General features: G+C 50.7%; 1 protein-coding gene across 2 annotated transcripts in view; it reads left to right on the plus strand.

The window, feature by feature from the left end:
• The first annotated feature begins 10,864 nt into the window (after positions 1-10,864).
• The window catches only part of PRDM11 (PR/SET domain 11), a 92,232-nt gene continuing 84,035 nt past the window's right edge, over positions 10,865-19,061 (plus strand). Inside the window, exon 1 of one of the 2 annotated variants that reach the window (XM_042233404.2) lies at positions 10,865-10,989. The gene's annotated coding sequence lies outside the window, so the exon portion shown is untranslated. The remainder of the gene's footprint in view (positions 10,990-19,061) is intronic. The other variant, XM_060399537.1, reaches the window with a different exon arrangement.

Genomic DNA, 19,061 nt, shown 5'->3' on the forward strand with positions numbered 1-19,061 from the left:
TTTTTTTGTAAATCTAAAACTATTTTAAAAAAAAATGTTCTAAAAATAAAAAATCCCAATGAGATATTTTTGAGGGGGTGGGGGGTGGAAAAAAGGAGAAACTTTCAACTTTGAAGTTTACTTGAAATGATACCTGGATGACGAAAGACAAATTTTCTATTTACGATTAATGGGTGCCTACCAATTAAGGTGAAGTGCAGAGTTTCCACCTCCTCTCGTCTTGAAGATCAGCCCAAACCAAAAGTAGAGGAAAAAAAAAAAAAAAAGGCAACACTAAATCCACCTTGCGTGAGAAGAGGATGCATCGGAAACCTAAGATCTCTAGGTGAGCAGATGGGAGGCAGCTGGAGGAAGAGACACAGAACCAGAGGAGCAAGAACCAAGTCTGAGTGTCTGGTGGAGGCCACGGGAAAGGAGGAAGCCAATTTGTTTGCCACCACTGAACAGCTCGGGAATAGAAAGGACCTAAGAAAGTTGTGGTGAAGCCTGTGGCTGAAAATAAAGGGATATTTTTTCAAAACCTTGTACAAGATGCAGTGAGACCCCAAGATTACCGGTCCCAAGCACACCCATGGCAGCCAAGGGGCTATCCTTCTCCTGTTCCTGAAGACCACTAGAGATTCCTTTTCTAAAGAAATGGACACAGAAAGTCTAACTTGGTTTCAGCAGGCACTGAGGAAGGTGGAAAGGCGCTGAATTGAAAGCAGATGAGTAAGGAGACATCAGAGACCTCCAGCTTCCTCCTCGTTCAGGTCCCAAACTAGAGGTCCCTCTGCTCTGGCATCACTTTGAAGTCAGCCCAGGACTGGCTGCTGTTGCTGCTAAGTCGCTTCAGTCGTGTCCGACTCTGTGCGACCCCATAGATGGCAGCCCACCAGGCTCCCCCGCCCCTGGGATTCTTCAGGCAAGAACACTGGAGTGGGTTGCCATTTCCTTCTCCAATGCATGAAAGTGAAAAGTGAAAGTGAAGTCGCTCAGTCGTGTCCGACTCTTTGCGTCCCCATGGACTGCAGCCTACCAGGCTCCTCCATCCACAGGATTTTCCAGGCAAGAGAACCGGAGTGGGGTGCCATTGCCTGGACTTGCCCCCAACTCCCACCCATGTCCCCTGCACACACGTCCCCTGGTAGCAGGGTGGAGGAACATTCTTTATAAATGCAGTGAAGACTTGTACCACCAGGGGCATCAGCCAACTTCAGCTTCCAGTAAGCCCTGTGCACAAATCCCACCCTCCCGACACCTCCCAGAGGACACTCGGAGCTTCACTCTCAAATACGAAAGACAGCCAAGGATTGCTGGACATCTGAAGACAATCCTACTGTGAAAGAGAATACAATAAATAGGAGAGAAAGAAGTTGAAGAAAGCAGCTAATTCACAGAATAGGAGGGGGAAGAGGATATTTCTAAAGAAAAAACATTGCCTCCATTAAAAAGAAAAGAAGCTATAAGAAACAAAGAACAGATCTTGTTTCTTGATGGAAATTCAGCCTATGAAAGCTGAATACATACATATATATACACATATGTATATATACTGGCCTCTCCCCACACAGCGTGCAGGATCTTAGTTCCCAGATCAGGATCTAACCCACGCCCCCTGCAGTGGAAGCTGGGAGTCTTAACCACTGGGCTGCCAGGGAAGTCCCCAGGCTGAAATTTTTTAAGAAAAAGGTTAAGTATTGAAAGACAAGGTCATGGAAATCTCCCAGAAAGTACAGACAAACAAACAAAAAAACCCTGTGGTATATCAATGGGGTGAAATGCTACTCAATACTGAAAATGGACAAACTGCTGGCTCAAGCAACAACATAAATGAATCTCAAAACATCCTGAAGAAAGAGTTGTAAAAACAAATAAATAATGTGGTAAAAACCAAGAATATGTGACAGAGACTCCAGGCAGCGCATAAAACCTACAGTATTCAGTATCTGACTCTTTTCAGAAAGATTTCTGATCCACCATGTAAGAAAAAAAGTGTAGGAAAAAACAAAAGGCTCTGATAGATAATCTAAAAGGTTTGAGGGTGTTGAAAATTGCAATGAAAGGCATTCTACAACATTAGAATAAAATCTTAAATGTTAAAAAACTAAGCAAATGCAAAAAAAATGGGTCTATTATGAACTCTAGGAAAAACAAAAAGCTGTAAAATCAAGGCAGTTTAATACCAGTGTGTTGTTGGCTTAGCAATTCGCAACACTGACACGCTCATTACAATGAAGACCCTGCTCAGGGACACAGATCACCATGAAGATGTTACCAGACTGAGCCCAGGGTGGGGTTGGGTGGGGCATCATCGAATCGGGAGTGTGAATGAGTGGGAGACTCGTCTTCCATGTCAGAAAATCGACAGATGATGTTTGAAATTACTTACTCAACAGCTAGCAATAAAAACATATGATTTAGAACGTGAAGGCAAATATCATCTAGGAGTTAAAATCTCTGCCTCTGGGAATTAGATCAAGTTAGTTAAAGTGGAGGCTGTGTCCTGTCTAATACTAGAATATAGTATAAAGCTATAGTAATGTGAACAGTTTGGTACTGTGCAAATAATCAATGATATATAATAGAGAAGAAATAGGCTTGTTATGATACGGAAATTTAACATGGGATACAGATGGCACTGTAAAACAATGAGAAATAGATGAATGACCCAATAATTGGTGTTAGGACAACTACTTATTCACTAAAGAAAAAAAGTTCGATCTCCATCTTAACACTCTGCACCAAAATAAATTCCAGATGGGCCAAATTTTTTTTTAATGTTAAAATTAGGAAAAAATCTAAGAGAATATTTTTACAATTTTCTGAAGGAGGAAGTCTTCCTGACAGCAGAAAACAAAACCCTTTAAATTTTCATATAGCAAAAAACATCATAAATACATTTACAAATGTTCCTGAACTGAGAAAACAGTGATAGAATTTCAAAGACTTTTGTTATCCTTAATATGTAAACTACACTTATGAATCAATAAAAAAGACACCAGATCCCAACCTTAGACAAAGAATGTGATCAAGCAATTCACAAATGAGACACCACGATTGATAAATACATGAAAATATGCTCATCTTGCTATCAATACCATGTGATTTAAAGAAACAATGAGACAGATCTCTCTCACATCAAATTACTGAAGATTAAGCAGATGGATGATGTTCAGTGTAAGGGTTTAGAGAAACAAGCAGGCTCTCACAAAGCCAATGAGAACTGACATTGGTACCACTTTTCTGGAGGGCAATGTGGCAAAATTTTTCAGGATGTGAAGCTGGGCACATGCTTTGTCCACTTCTGGAAATTATTTCAAAGGAATAATGAGAGAAGCACATAAGATATACGTCTAAGGCTGTCTGGAGGCTGAGCGCCGAAGAATTGTTGCTTTCCAATTATGGTGCTGGAGAAGACTCCTGAGAGTCCGCTGAACAGCAAGGAGATCAAACCAATCAATCCTTAAGGATATCAACCCTGAATATCCATTGGAAGGACTGATGCTGAAATTGAAGCTCCAATACTTTGGCCACGTGATGCGAAGAAGATCTTCTCACTGGAAAAGACCCTGATCCTGGGAAAGATTGGGGGCAGGAGAAGGGAGCAACAGAGGATGAGATGGATGGATGGCATCACTGATTCAATGGGCATGAGTTTGAGCAAGCTCCAGGAGATAGTGAAGGACACGGAAGCCTGGTATGCTGCAGTTTATGGGGTGGCAAAGAGTCAGACAGGAATTAGCTACTGAATAACAACAAAGACCTGTTCCACCAGTTTCCCTGGAGCACAGACTTGCCTCACTCTCCATCCTGGATTCCCTTCAGGGCATGCTGAAGGTCAAGAGCTGCGGCAGCACTGGGATCAATCTCTGCAGAGGCAGATGGCAAATGCCCTTGTTGTTCAGTCCCTCAAGAGTCTTCGCCAGCACCGCAATTTGAAGGCATCAATTTTTCAGGGCTCAGCTTTCTTTATGGTCCAGTTCTCTAATCTGTACATGACTACTGGAAAAACAGTAGCTTTGACTATACGGACCTCTGTTGGCAAAGTGACATCTCTTCCTTTCCTTCCGAGGAGCAAGCATCTTTTAATTTTGTGGCTGCAAAATCTGGAGCCCAAGAAAACACAATCTGTCGCTGCTTCCACTTTCCCCCTCCTATTTGCCATGAAGTGATGGGACTGATCTTAGTGTTTTGAATGCTGAGTTTTCAGCCAGCTTTTTCACTCTCCTCTTTCACCATCAAGAGACTCTTTAGTTCCTCTTCACTTTCTGCCATTAGAGTGGCATCATCTGAATATCTGAGGTTGCTGATATTTCTCCTGGAAATCTTGATTCCAGGTTGTGATTTATCCAGCCCAGTGTTTCACATGATGTACTCTGCATATAAGTTAAATAAACAGGGTGACAATATGCAGCCTTGACGTACTCCTTTCCCAATTTTGAACCAGTCAGTTCTTCCAGGTAAGGTTCTAACTGTTGCTTCTTGACCAGCATACAGGTTTCTTAGGAGACAGGTAAGGTGGTCTGGTATTCCCAGCTCTTTAAGAATTTTAAATGCCCTTGACAAGCAGCAATTTGTAGTTGACGGTAGAATACTGTAGAAGGAATAGTAGGCACTCTGAGGTTAGGTTATAAAAGACGATGACTTTCTTCTGCCTCTCTCTGTCTGATCATTCACTCCAAGGAAGACCAGCTGCCGTATCAGGAGCAGTGATACTGAGATGCCCAAATCAAGAATCTAAGCTCTCTTTTCAACAACCACAGGAATAGGGTGATCAACTTGCCCTGGTTTACCTGGAGCCAACCAGCTTTTAAAGCTGAAAATCCCATATCCTGGGAATCCTCATTCCCGGGCAAACTTGCATCATGGGTTATCCTACATGTGAGGGAGTTTGGAAGTGGACTCACCAGCCACCAGGCAAGCCTTCAGCCCAGCTGACAACCTGGCAGACTGCAACCTCACGAGCGATTCTGAGCCAGAACCACCTAGTTAAGCTGCTCCCAGGATTCCTGGTTCTCAGAGACCGTGAGGTAGGGAAGATCCCCTGGAGAAGGGAATGGCTCTCCACTCCAGTATTCTTGCCTGTAGAATTCCATGGACAGAGCTACAGCCCGTGGGGTTGCAAAGAGTGGGACATGAATTAACAACTGAACAACAACAACAACACTGATTTAAGCAACAGGGAACCTATTGAAAGGGGTTCAGGTAGCTCATGACCCTCTGAAAAGTTGAAGAACCAAGCGCAGGGTGCGCAGAGACAGTCACAGCCAAGACCATGCCACAGAGCCAGTGCGGACGCTGCCCAATACTGCCGACAGGTACCACCAGCCCCTGCAGCTCTTCCGTATCCAGCTACAGGCACTCCTGCCCTCCAGAACTGACTCTAGTGCCCCCCGACTCACCAGAAAGGAGTCCATGGTCCATGTCTCTGCATGTCACTAGAGTCCCGTCCAAAGGTGGGGGATCGGCTGAGGCTCCATCATGTGTCTGTACCTTACCTTTGAGCTAGTATAACAAAATACCACTGGCAACTTAGAAACCACAGAAAATTATGTCTCACAGTTCTGGAGGCTGGAAGTCCAGGATCAGATTGGGTCTAGTGAGAACCCACTTCCTGCTTCTTGAATGGCTGTCTTCTGTTTGTGTTCTGTGGTGGGAAGGTCAGGGGAGCTCTCTGGAATCTCTTTCCTAAGGGCGCGAATCTCATTTATAAGGACCCCACCATCATGAGCTATGCACCTCCTGAAAGGGAATTTTTGATGTTTTCAGATTCTCTAGTGGACATGGGGGCAGGTACACCCTGGGTCTCTCCAGGGCTCAGAAGGGTGGGAATTTCCCCAGTCACTGGAAGGGAAGTCAGGCACTAGGCAGCCAGATAAAAGACAGGTCCACATCAACCTCATAAGCAGGAGGGAGGACTTAAATAACATGGTTATGAACATACCTACCTACTCATCTGGCACTTGGGCAATGTTAGTAGCCACACGGCAGCCAAGGTGATGGTGTGAAAACATAAGTGAGGTCCTGCGTTTCCCCAGCTGTACAGCATCGCTGGCGGCTGCTGCTACTGCTAAGTCGCTTCAGTCGTGTCCGACTCTGTGCGACCCCATAGACGGCAGCCCACCAGGCTTCCCTGTCCCTGGGATTCTCCAGGCAAGAACACTGGAGTGGGTTGCCATTTCCTTCTCCAATGCATGAAAGTGAAGTCGCTCAGTCGCTCAGTCGTGTCCGACCCTCAGCGACCCCATGGACTGCAGCCTTCCAGGCTCCTTCATCCATGGAATTTTCCAGGCAAGAGTACTGGAGTGGGGTGCCATCACCTTCTCCGATCGCTGGCTGCTACTGATGTTCAAATAATCCAAACCATGGAAAAGCACGGCCTAGATCCAATCCCTTCTCCTGCTCGTCTCCTTCCGTCTCCCCTTCTACACTGTGCTCTGCACACTAGCCTTGGGCCACCCCATACAACAAGCTTGGCTAGCTTCTGCTTCAGGGCCTTTGCCCAGGCTGTGTCCTCTGCTGAGGTGACTCAACTACTCAACCGTGCATGGGGCTGACTCCTTCCCATTGATCAAGACTCCCACGAGATGCCACATCTCTGAGACCTTCCCTGTCCAAGGTTCTAAAGCTGCTCTTTCACCTTCAGCCTGCATCCGAATCATCTTACCTTGCCGCGCATGCAGTAGACAGCCCATTGAGGGCAGTGGCTTCTGTAGAAAAGAGGAGTCTATTTCCTGCCAAAACTCAGCAGGAGGTACGAATGAGGGATATCTTGGCTGGCGGGGTCGGTAGGGTGGGGGGCAGGGGTAGGGGATAGAGGTTTGTGCTTCCTGGGCAGTTGACAGGAGAGAGGCAAGCTGTTTGTCAGCAGAACCAAAAAATAGCCATGATGATCTGACCCAGGGCATTTGATCTTAGTCATCATCAGCAGCTGAGTGAGGAATCCCTTGGTTATAAGCCAGTCCCTCCTCCCTTCCAAGAGAGGAATCCCTCAGCTGTTGGGCGAGTGGACAAGACAGACCAGAAGAGAACCATGCCTGGCTTAACACAAGGCCCATGGCATCCAGCTCCCTTCAGCAACTCTTCCAAATGTGGGTTTATTTTAAATATTTATTTCTTGCCATTAAAGAGGGGGGCGGAATCTTTAATAAAAGGCAGAGAAAACAAAGCTGAGTTAGTAGGATTAGAAGTGGGAAAGGAGGAATGAGGAGGGAGCAACTGCCAAAGTTGTTGGGAATGGGGGTGGAATCTGGCCCTGAGCTTCCTGGCAACCTGTGTAAAAAGGGAAACCTGATCAGTTATGCAGCTCTTCTTGTTAGCAAGGGAGATGCTTGCCAGTTCCTCGAGGGAAATGCAGTTGATCTTTGGTCTGTTTTTTACAGGCACTAAATCCTGAATGAAATTTCTCCCTCAAGGCTTTCAGAAGGGTCATTGATTGGTGCAATTAACACTCGTCCTTGCTTCACAGCAAATGTGGAAGTGAATCTCCAGTGATCCAGGGGCATTTAAGTTGCAGCTCGTTCGTTGCATCAGTGTTTCACTTGGGTATCAGTAGTAGATGAGAAAGGTCTCAGATCGGCTTTTCTTTCCGAAGAGTTGAGCTTCATTCATTTAGAACATGTCAGTGTCCTCACAGGGACCTGGAAGTGACTGGGATTGCTGGTAAATTTTTTGTAGGGGGCAATCATGAAGAGCCTGACCTCCCATTGCAAAGTTCTGGTCAGCTCCTATTGTGTGAAATGCACAAGGGAGAAACCAGGGAAATATTTTACCAACTGTTAGGCTAAAAAGTTGTCTTATGGAGAAGGATGACAAACCAGAAATGTCCAAGGGTGGAGAGCACGGAGCAATGGAGTCAGATCTGGGTGTGAATCTGATCGTACTTCTAATTAGCTGTGTGGCCTCGGGAAAGTTTCTTAACCTCTCTGAGCATGGCGTCCCTGTCTGCAAAAACAGCAATGATGCCGATTGGCTCAGATTACTGACAGAGTCAAATGGTAAGGTCCCTGAAAGTGCGTGTCATGTGCCCTATTCATGTCAACCCTCTTTGTACCGCCCGACCCCCAACTAGTTCTCAGGGGATCTGAGTGGAGTTCTTCTTCATCCTTACTTCCGTGTTTCAGGCCCAACTCAGCCCGCAGAGGGAAGAAGCACTTGTCTACAGTGATTACCTTCTGGCCCTGGGGTAATCACTTTAAGTAATTATCACTTTCTGCCCACTGACCCCGGGCATTTGTGCCAGCCCTTGCCTGCCTTGGGCTCCCAGAAACACTCCCAGTCTTGTTTCAGATTCCTTCCCAAGCCGTGGTGTTGATCATGTGGCTATAGGGCAGCTTCTTGAGGGAACAAGGTAGGACCCCTGGTGCAAATTCTCTGTGTCGCACAGAAAGAAGCTGGAGCTCAGACAGAAGAGTCACGCGCCCCAGGTTCCATGGCAGGGCGTGGCAGGCTGGACCTCAGACCTGGCTCTCTGAACCATGCAGACTCTCTGTGCCCACCAAGCATGATGACTGACGACTCCTGGCCTGCAATGCCCAAGGACCCAGCCTCACTCCAGAGTTGGAGCCTGGAGGCCGACTGTTCCTGGCAAAGAGAAGCCAGGCTGAGCCAGATGGATGGGGAGATTTAAATAGAAAACCATCACCACATGGAAAAATTTCCTCTTTGCCTCACTCCTCAGCTCATTCTCTCAAAGACCATTTTGCTTTTTGCAGGCTGTGACCACCTTCTCTCTTTAAGCTCTTGGCTTTCTGGCCTCATCTGGGCTCCTCTGCCCCACCCACTCTTGAGTCATCATAGCTGGCCGCGTGTTACACACCCTGTCGCTTTGAGACCTGCAGGTCTCTGCCCGCGCTGTTCGCCTTCCTGGAGCGCCATCCTACCGCTGGTGGAAATTCCAACCCCCCTGTCAGGGCCCACCTCTGACACCCTTTCCTTGGTGAATCCTTCTCAAAAGGAATACATGGCTTCCTCCTTGGTGTCCTTTCCTCTCCCTGCCCAAGCACCCGGCCTCCAGTATAAAGTTGTGCATTAATTATTGAATTAATCTGAGTTAACTACCAATTCCTCCATCTCCTGGCCAGACCACGACCTCCTAAAAGGACCAGGTCTAACTAATCTTGGTACTCCCCAGTACCCAACACTCCGCCTGGCACTGAGCAGAAAGACACTCAGGAAACTTTCTACAGGTATATTGAAAGTCATATAATTCTGATGCTAATTATGGTTACTTGAGCATCTACTGTGAGCAGTCTGGTGCTAGGCTCTTTAAACAGTTTCATGGCTCCTCACATGGAGCTGGCAATGTGGGTTGTTATTCCTGTGTCCCACTTTGCAGATACGAAACTGAGGCTCAGAGAAGGGAAGTCCTTTACTCAAGATCACACAGGAAGTAGATGAGGGATTTCAAAAAGGTGTGTTTGTGATGCCAGAGTCAAGGGAAACAAAAGACGAGGTACATACAGAGCTTCTCCCCTCAACCCCCAACTTCCAGACTCCAAGAGCTAGGAGCATGTCCTGGGGTCTGACCATGGATGCCATCTGGGACTCAGGCTCTGACAGGGAACTCCATCCCCGAGAGGACATCTCCCCGGGGCGGTACCCACTGGAGACCGCCTGTACCAAGACTTTTAGGGCTTCCACGGATGTCTGACGGTCGGGAAGCCCCTCCCTAAGCAGCGCCCCGCCCCGGCGCGATCTTGAGGGCAAATTCCTACGACAACTTTCTACTAGAGGTTACACCTCGGTTTTAGAGCCAGAGCAGCACAGCCTCCCCTGACAGGAGAGATCTCGCACTTGGGCCCCTTGCCTTGCAGACAACGCCAGAAGAACGCGGTTATTTTGGGAGTAGTTGTCTTGGTTACGCCATCCCGCGGTGTTCTCTACTCCATCCTAACCCGTCAAGTTTCTAAGCGTGGAGTAAAGCCTTTCAAGCTTTTAAACACCGTCTTTATGAAAATTCCGCCCGATCTTTTCCTTGCTCCCTTGTTGCTCTGCGATGTTGAATCCCATTTCACGGATGAAGAAATTGAGGACCCAAGCAAGCGTTTTCGGTTTAAACATCTTTCCCAAGACAGCCTGGGACCAGCAAGTCCGGTTCTCAGGATCTCAATCCCGGTAACAAATTCCGATTTGAACACGTGCGGCTCGCGTCGTTAAAACCACAGCCCCACGTAAATAGTTAAACGTTTCAAATGAAACCCCCCAGCCCTCTTCCCCCAGCTTTTAGCGGCATGCACCTGGCTTTACAACTTCAGTTTGTAATTCCGAATGGCTGGGCATTCAAAGGGTTAAACCGGATTAGGAGGGGGCCAGTTGCGGGCATTGGAGCCAAGAAAGGGTTAAAAATATCAACACATTTACTCCCCCGTTTGGTTCACAAGGGGCAGCAACAGAATTGGGGGAGCCAGGGAGCCCCCTCAAGGAATGGCTTTTTTAAAATTCTAGAACTTTTAATTCCGACCAAAAACAAAAAAAGTGTCCCAGTTCCAAAGTTCTTTTAACCTTTTCTTTTTTTCATTATTATTTTTTTTCTCGATTTCTCCGCGGGCTGGTTTATAAAAGTCGCCCTGTCCTTTTGGGTTCGAGGAACCAGGTTCCCCCCACCCCCGCTCCCCTCCAGGCAGGGCGCGGGGCGGGGGCGCCGAGGGGACCCCGGGAGTTTTCTCCCGGGGCCGGGTTGGGACGCGCGGCTGCTGAGTCCCGGCTCCGGGCCCCTGAATTGGGGGGTCCGCGTCTGCCCCAAACGCCGCTTTCTTCCGTTTTCCATGTCATTTCCTGTACTAATAAGATGGTGGTCAAAGCAGGGGAGGAGAGCAGCAGCGAGTCGCCGCCGCCGCCGCCGCGCCGAGGCTGGCGCTGAAACTTTGCCGGGGCCCAGCGCGCCCGCAGCGCGGCCGCTCCCGCCGCGGGGGCCGCCAGCCGGGGCCGCGCCGCCTCCGCCGAGCCGCCCGCCCGGGCCCGCCCGCGCCGCCCGGGCCCCGCGGCTGCCGCGGCGCTCCCGGGAAGGTGAGTCAGCCCCGGTAGCCACTGTGGCCATTGAAAATGGCTTCGGAAAGCGCTCGGCAATTTGCCAGCGCGCGCCCGGGCGCGCGCGGGGGGCGGCCGGGGCAGGGGCTGCGAGCGGCCGCGGGGGCGGCGGGCGGCCGGGGGTGCAGCGCCCGCGGCGCGGGGGGGTCCGGGCGGCGCAGGAGCGGGGTGGTGGCGGTGGGGGTGCGGCTCGCCCCGGCCCGAGGTGGGTTAACCCTTCGGCAGGTAGCTGCCGCCGCCGCCGCCGCCGCCGCTGCGGGACTCGGGGGCCGCCCCTCCGCCTCCTTCCTCCCCGCCCGCGCCCCGCTCGCTCGCTCGCTCGCCTGCCTTGTTACAATGTAGCCTTTGCTCTGCGCCGGCGTGCCGCCCGCTGACGGACGTGGCCGCCGACCAATGGCAGCGGCCGCCCGGGCCCCGGGCATTCGGCCTGAGAACGCGGAGACGCGGGCGGGGCGGGGCGCCGCAGGCTGGACGGCTCGGCGCGGCCGCTGCCGCTGCTGCTGGCCTAGTTCTCGGGGGGCGGCGGGGGTGGGTGGCGCTCTGGGCTCGGCCACGGGGGTTGCGGCGGACGTGGGAGGTACGAGTCCTGCCGGGGTGCGGTGGGGGGCCCTCTTTCCAACGCAGTGCACGATTTCCCGGTAAACGTGGTCGCGCCGGGGGCCATTTCTTTTAACACGTTTCGCATCCCAGGTGCGGTGTAGACTCTTCGGGAAATCTCTCCGGAGTGTAGCCTCCATTCCCACCCCCCACCCCCGCCTTCCCCAAGGTAGTCTGCTCTGCAGGCACTCGGCGGCCGATGACCTTTCTCCGGTCAAGGCCAGCACGCCCCAGGCAAGTGGCTGCAAGGAGAATACAGAATGTCTTGAGCGCTGGTCGGTGCTGGTGGAAAAGTTGCTCGTGTCTTGTACGGGGTGGTGTTGGGCGATAGGGGTTTAGACCACCCCCGGGATGGGCTGGGACTTAAGGGAGAAAAATGTTAAGCCTCTCTTCTTTCTCAGATGCTTGTTTCATGTGGAGTAAGGCTGTTGTATATAATTTGGAGTGGCTGAAAGGAAACACACCCAGCTCTTTGTCCGCGGGGACAGGGGGAAGAATGAGACAGGGCTCTTGATGCCAGTAAACCTATAAACTGGGGGTTCTGTCTGTGCTTAGCCAAAGAATTTTCCATGAAGCATGATGCCTGTGGCAGCCAAGCTGTCCTTCGCCCTCATTTCCCCTTGAGAGGAAGGAAGGGGTTGGGGCTCTGAGGTCCATGGGGCAGATGTAACTCTCCTTCCCTGGGGAGTGGGGCCTGATTTTTGCTCACTGACTTTCTCAGAGGTGGGTGAGCAGAGTTCTGTGTAGGCATGTGGCTGTAAACCTTCCTCTCTGGAATAGAGCCCAGGCCAGTTGCTTGAGTTTAATGAAAAAGGGCTTCTCCATTGGAGTCCTCTTTCCTCATACTGACCTGGGACTTTGGACTTGGCATGATTACCTTTGACCTCTCTGGATCTTGCTCCTCCATCCCTAAAGTAGGGCCAACAAAGCCTGTCTGGGCAGGCAGTTGTGAGATGGAATGAGACAGCACAGAGACAGTGCCTAGCCCATAGCCCACAGTGAGTTAAGAAGTATTTTTCTTACTGGGATTATTGCAGAACACTCTCCAGGGAATATCAGAATTGCCCAACAAGCTCCACCCAGGTCCATTCAGTCCCAGATTTGCTGGGGCCTCCAGGGGCAACTGAGGCAGAATCTATGCTGCCTACCCTAATGACGTGCTCAGAGGTGAGGGGCTCCCCTCACTGGTCCCAGGAGTCCTTCATCAGCCCTCACAGCTATCACTTACATACTACTCTGACCTGAGTTACAGTTCTGTCCTCTTGACCCTTTGCATTGATGTGTTTCAAAAATTTGTTGTCTTTGGTGTCAAGTAAGACTTCCGAATGTTTCCTCACCTGGACTTAAATGGGAGAGGGGTTTCCCCTGGTTCTAAGTTCTTGGCAAGTGTGAAGGAAGCGAAGACCACTGGACAAGTAGGCAGGAGTCATTCCTGTTCATTCAGCTGCCTCCTCGGCTTGTTCTGGGCTATCTCATAGCTATGACCCACACACAGAGTCCGAGGCTGTTCCATCATTTTCTTCCCTAAACCACCTCCAGGGCTCTCATCTTGTCCAAGGCTACCACCATCTTGCTTGTCCCTAAGGCAGAAACCTTGGTGTCTCCATTCCCACACTGCAATCCACTGTATCTCCAGATCTGGGGAACTTCAGCCTATTAAATTGAGTCTATCCACATCCTCTCTGTCTTCTCTTCCCGAGCGTCTTGGTCAAGCACAACTGTCTATTCCCAAGACAAGAGCACGAGCCTCCTAACTCCACCTGTGACCTCCCCTCCATGTCAGTCTTAGGGTGGCAGAGTGATCTGTTCCCAAGAAGATCACAGCAGACTCCCCATTTCCCCATAAAGCATTGAAAAGTCTTCACAGTACTTGTGGGATAAAGAACCAAGTTGTTCCCATGGTTTAGAAGCCTCTGAGTGATGTGGGCCCTATCCTTTCCTTGGCCTCGTCTTCCCTCTTCCCTGCATCTCTCTGATCTCTCCTGCACATGTCGGTCCCTCCTTCTGGAATACTGAAACAGTTGTGATCTAATGAATGAGTTAAGGTTGGGGGACAGCAAGATGGAGTGAGTGTCTGGTGGTGCTTAATGCTACACCGTAAATATTTCCTCCAGGGAGGCACATGTAGGACTGACTGTAGCTCCCCTTGTGCTGGCTAGGGCTGTGTGACTGGCCGGTGAGCTGTGAACTACAGTGGCCCATGCCACTTCTGGTCTGGAGCATCTGGTTGCTGGTGTGAGACCCTCCTGAGTGCTCTTTTCCTGTGGTGTGGCAACTGGCAGGAGGTAGGGTTGGTGGCTGCTTCTGCTGGCCTGGCTCCCTGTGTTGCTCCCTGAGTGGAACCCCCTTGGTGCCTCATGATGGACGTGCAGCATGAGTGATGGTTAAGCTTTTGTTGTTTCAAACTACTTAGATTTGGGGGTTGCTACTGCAGCATAACCTAGCCTGTCCTGACTGATACGGAGACTTGGGGAGCATTCTAGGCAGAGATAAGTGCACACACACAGGCTTGGAAAAGCTCATCCTCAGTGGCCGGGGTGATCTTTTTGACAAATAAATCTGAGTCCGTCAACCCCTGCCCGAACAGCCTTCTGGAGTCCTTCAGTTGCCCTTCAGACACCGTGGGGACACCGTCTTGAATCCCTCCATTGATCATGTTCAGCCTAACGTAGTCCTTTACTCATGTGTCCTCTGCCCTGGCGATGCGTTCCGTTTCACCTGTGTAGGTCTCCTCATCCTTCGTGTTTCAGCTTCAGCATTACCTGTTCAGGGAAGCCCTCCCTGGCTAGGTCAAGCCCTCCATGGCAATCTCTCACGGCCCATGTGCCTTTCCTTTATAGCGCTCATCTTAGTGGTGTTTTTACATTTATTGGTGTATTTACAGATTGCAGGCTTCCCTGGTGGCTCAGGGGTAAAGAACCCACCTGACAATGCAGGAGACTCGGATTCAGCCCCAGGGTCAGGAAGATCCCCTGGAGAAGGAAATGCAACCCACTCCAGTGTTCTTGCCTAGGAAATCCCATGGACAGAGGAGCTTGGCGGGCTACAGTCCATGGGGTCACAAAACACACAATTTAGCGACTGAACAACGACAACACTGAGTGCAGCCTTACTCTTTCATCAGACCATAAGCTCTGCGCGGGTAGGGCCTGGTTTCGTGTGCACACACTGCTGTGTCTCCATTGTCTGTGCACAAGAGTTGCTCAGTAAATATCTTCTGATGAATCTCTGAGCGTTGGCTGCAGGCCCATGGTGTGCTGGGAGCTAAGGACAGGATTCATTATAAATGTTGCTTCCCTGGGGTGTGGGCAGGTAGGTCCAGCAGGAAGGAGGTGTCAGGTGTGGTAGGCAAAGTGATTGGCCCTTAGAGTATGGATACCAAGCTTCCCATATTTACAGATGTTCATACCCCCAGAAGGACTGTGTTTCTGGGATGTATGAGAGAAAGTTCCAGGAGGGCCAAGAGGGTGAGATTCAGTGGATCGTTGAGGTCTCTGATCTGGAGAGTATATGATTTAGTGAAGGAAATGTACAATAAGAGATCCAGGGCTGATGAAAATGAAGGTCATGGTGGTGAAGGCATCTAATGTTTACTGAATGCTCACTGTGTCCTAGATATGGTCCTAAGCATGTCACATACCATATGCAGAAAAGAGAGATAGGTATTATTATTTCCATTTCACAGATAGGTAAACTGAGGCCCCAGGAGGTGATGGAAAGGATCCAGGGCTACCCAATGATGTAGCCAGGATTGGAACCCTGGATCTGATGCCATCTCCCTAGGATGCCCTCTTAGAGTGAGGGAGAGAACTCCAGACCCATCAAGGAGAAGCTGCTTTGGAAAAGTCACATGGGGCTATAAGGCTTCCCGGAGGTAACCCACCTAACATCGCGTTTGAGCAAAAAGGTTCTTGGCTCAGAGGTACTTGGTAGCCTTGGTGCCAGAGCTCGTCTAGAACCATCTGGTGCCTCCTCCATCCCTGTTCGGGCCTAGGAGTCCTTAGAGGCCCCAGAACCCTGTATTCTTAGAGTGGGCCTGGGAGGGACTTCCCTACAGCTGGTCCTGGGCCGCACCGGAAAAATAAGCTGTGCAGAAAGAAAAAAAAAACAATGAAGAAAAAAGAAAAATGTGCTGTTATTTTTAAAAAGCCTGTTTCATATTGCAGATTTATATCTGCGTTGAAAAGGCCAGCATTCACGGAGGCGTTCATTCGTGGTGGCATGCTCAGGGCAAAGGCTCTGTAAGGGGGGAGGCCCGGGGCATCCGTCAGTTCTTCCTTCGTTCATCAGGTGGTCGGTGCACACAACCGCACTGTGCTGTGCTTAGGAGTGCAATGCGAAAGCCAGTCCTTATCCCTCCAGAACTCACTGATCCGTCTGGGGAGGTGGGCAGTTAACCAAGCAGTTTCAGGTTGCAGCAGAAGGGGACAAGAGAGTGGGCCATGGACTCTCAGTCAAGGAAAGCTTCCCTGAGGAGGAGGCCTTTCAGCTGGGTTTTGAAGGATGAATAGGAGTTGGAGAGAAAGGAAGGCATTCCAGCATGGAGTGTGACTTGTATAAAGGCCTGTGCACACAGAAGGGCTTGGGGAGGCTCTGGTAGTTCGTTTGGCTGAAGGGTGCAGGAAAGGGAGGAGGTGAAGGGAGATGAAACTGGAAAGAAAGAATAGTGATGATAATAGTAAGGTGACTACCACACCAGCTCTGATCCCGCCTCAGGTCCTTTGCACTGCCTGTTCCCACCGCTGTGACACTCTTACCCATTGGTAGAGTGGGTACTCTCCATGGTAGGCTCCCTCACCTCCATTGGGATTTGCTCAAATGTCACCTCTCGTGGGCACTTTCTTGTTTAAAATCGCAACCCCTGTCCCCTTATCCCGCTGTTTCCCTGCCTTTTTTTTTTTTTTCTTTTTCTCCACAGTGCACAGCATGTATAAACATGCCTTGTGCTTTACTTACTTATGTTGGTTTTGTCTGCCTCCCTTAATTATACTATAAGTTCCCAGAGAGGGGGGAGTTTTGTCAGTTTTGTTCAGGGCTGCATGAGCAGCGCATGGCACATAGTAAGGCCTTGTATTTGTGGAATGAATGAATGAATTGAACACTTACTATTAATGTAGGCAAAGTCCTTCATAACGTGTTTTCTATTTCATCTTCCCAGCAGACCCTGAGATTGGGGCTATTATTTCCCTTTAGGAGCCCGAGGCTCAGAGAGGTGGACTAACTTGCCCAATGTTTCCCATTTGGTTGGCAGCACCGTTGGGATTTGAACCCAGGTCTCCTGGCTCCTGAGCCATCCCACCTAACACGGAGACTCTATCCCAGCCAGACTGTAAAAAGGTTATGACCGCTCTGCAGAGGAGTTTATACTCTGTCTGTGGGGCCTCTGGGAGCCACAGAAGGTTTTATGAGGATCGAGCTGACATGGAGAGCAGGCTCAGGTCCCAGTCGTCAGCAGCAGCAACAGCTTGGGTGTGAGGCTGGAGGCAGGGAGGCCAGTTGGGAGGCTGTTACAGCGTCATGGTAGGAGAGGGTGAGGATGAGGGCATGGTGGAGGCCATTCCAAAAGGGAGGGTGGGGGCGGGGGGGAGAGGACTTGCCCTTCCGCACTGAGACCCAGTGCAGTTAGGTTGGAGCACAGTTCTGGGGGCTGAAGGCTTCCTGGAGTGTGTCTGACTTCACTTCTGAGTAGCCATGGCACCCCCAGATAAGATGCGTCAAAGTCCCTTAGACTGGCCTCTTGGCAGCAGGGTGGGATGGAGAGGGAGTGTGTGGGCGGGGCGCCCTGGAGGGGGCGTGGCCTCAGGTCCAGCCCTGCCCCCGCTCTCGGCAGCTGGGAAACACCGGTAAGAGGCTGCCCCTTTTGCGTCTGCCTGTCTCCTCATCTGGACCGTCGGGGTGATAATGGTGCTGGCCTCACAGAGCTCCCCAGGAAGCAGCACCGAGCACCGGTGCGGCACAGGGCCAGCTCTGGGGGGCCAGCTCCATGGATGTGAGAGCGGGACCACAGGGGCGGCATCTCCCAGGGCACTGACATAATCTTGTGCCACTTGCCAGGGACAGCACTGCCAGGAGACGGGAGGATGCATGCTCACAGGGGTCTCTACTTAAAGGTGACCTGACCATACCTTCAGACACACTGCCCCAACGGGCTTGTGTTCAAAGCCAAATACGCTTGGGCTTCAGTCTCCCTTGCTGTAAACAGAGATGGTAATGTCGGTCCTGTATTATCTGCTGTGGAGAAAAACTCCTTCCTCTGTGTTTTTTCAGGACCACATTTTAAGAGGACCATGTATTGAGCATCAGGGCACTTGACATCGGCCCCAGGTTCAGAGAGGGTATGTGACTAGCTTCAGATCACACAGCCGTCATCTGATCTTTCCAATCGCCTGAAGAAACCCACCTTAACAAAGGAGGCTTCTTTGTGTTATGTGACAGTTCCCTGCAGGGCCCCTGGGTGCTTTCAACCCAGGATTTGATTATAAGCTCTTGGCTTCCCTGGTGGCTCAGATGGTGAAGAATCTGCCTGTAATGTGGGAGACCTGGGTTTGAATTCTGAGTTGGGAAGATCCCCTGGAGAAGGGAAAGGCTACCCACTCCAGTATTCTGGCCTGGAGAATCCCATGGACGGAGGAGCCTGGTAGGCTACAGTCCACTGGGTCGCAAAGAGTCGGACACGACTGAGCGACTTCACCTTCACCTTCACCTGGGGTCACAAGGAGTTGGACTCAACTGAGCGACTTTCAGTTTCACAATCTCCCTGCAGGGCCCCTGGGTGCTTTCAACCCAGAGTTTGATTATAAGCCCTTGGTTTCGGGACCCTCTCCCCACCCAGGAACCTCACGAATCAGATCTTACTGGTGTATCTGAACCAACTAAGAGCGTTCAGTGAAACGACTCTGGGTGAGGGGAGCAGAGGTGAAGAACAGAGGGCCGCTCACTGTCTTGCTCCCCAGTACCAGCCCCAGATCAGGGTGGATGCTGAGGGATGGGAGCCCTGTTTGCAAAGTGAGGCACCCCTGGGCCTCTGGAGCCTTCGGCGCCTTCTAGGGCTTTCCCTGCCACCCCTCTCCCGCGTCCCTCAACCTGACCCATAAGGGCAACTCAGACCTCTCCCCAACTTCACACTTCTCCCACATCCTTTATCGTTAGCCTCTGAGGTGAGCAGAACCACTCTCATAACGCCCAGTTTATAGTCGAGAAAACAGGCTCAGAGACAGGAAGTGGCTTGCTGGAGGTCCTGCAACTTAGGGAGCGACCAAGCTAACATTCTAACTCCAAATCTAGCATCTCTTCCTCTGCACCCCAGGCCTCCATGTCCTGGAATCAGAGCACAAGGGGAGCCTCAGAGCGTTTGGCCCAGTCCTTCCCAAAGGGCAGGCTGTCCCGCCCCTGCTTACATATCTGTGGTGGCTGGAGCTCGTCCTATTCTGGGGGGACTGACGCAGCAGACCCCA

Source organism: Ovis aries, chromosome 15, assembly GCF_016772045.2.
Source record: "Ovis aries strain OAR_USU_Benz2616 breed Rambouillet chromosome 15, ARS-UI_Ramb_v3.0, whole genome shotgun sequence".
Taxonomy (NCBI): domain Eukaryota; kingdom Metazoa; phylum Chordata; class Mammalia; order Artiodactyla; family Bovidae; genus Ovis; species Ovis aries.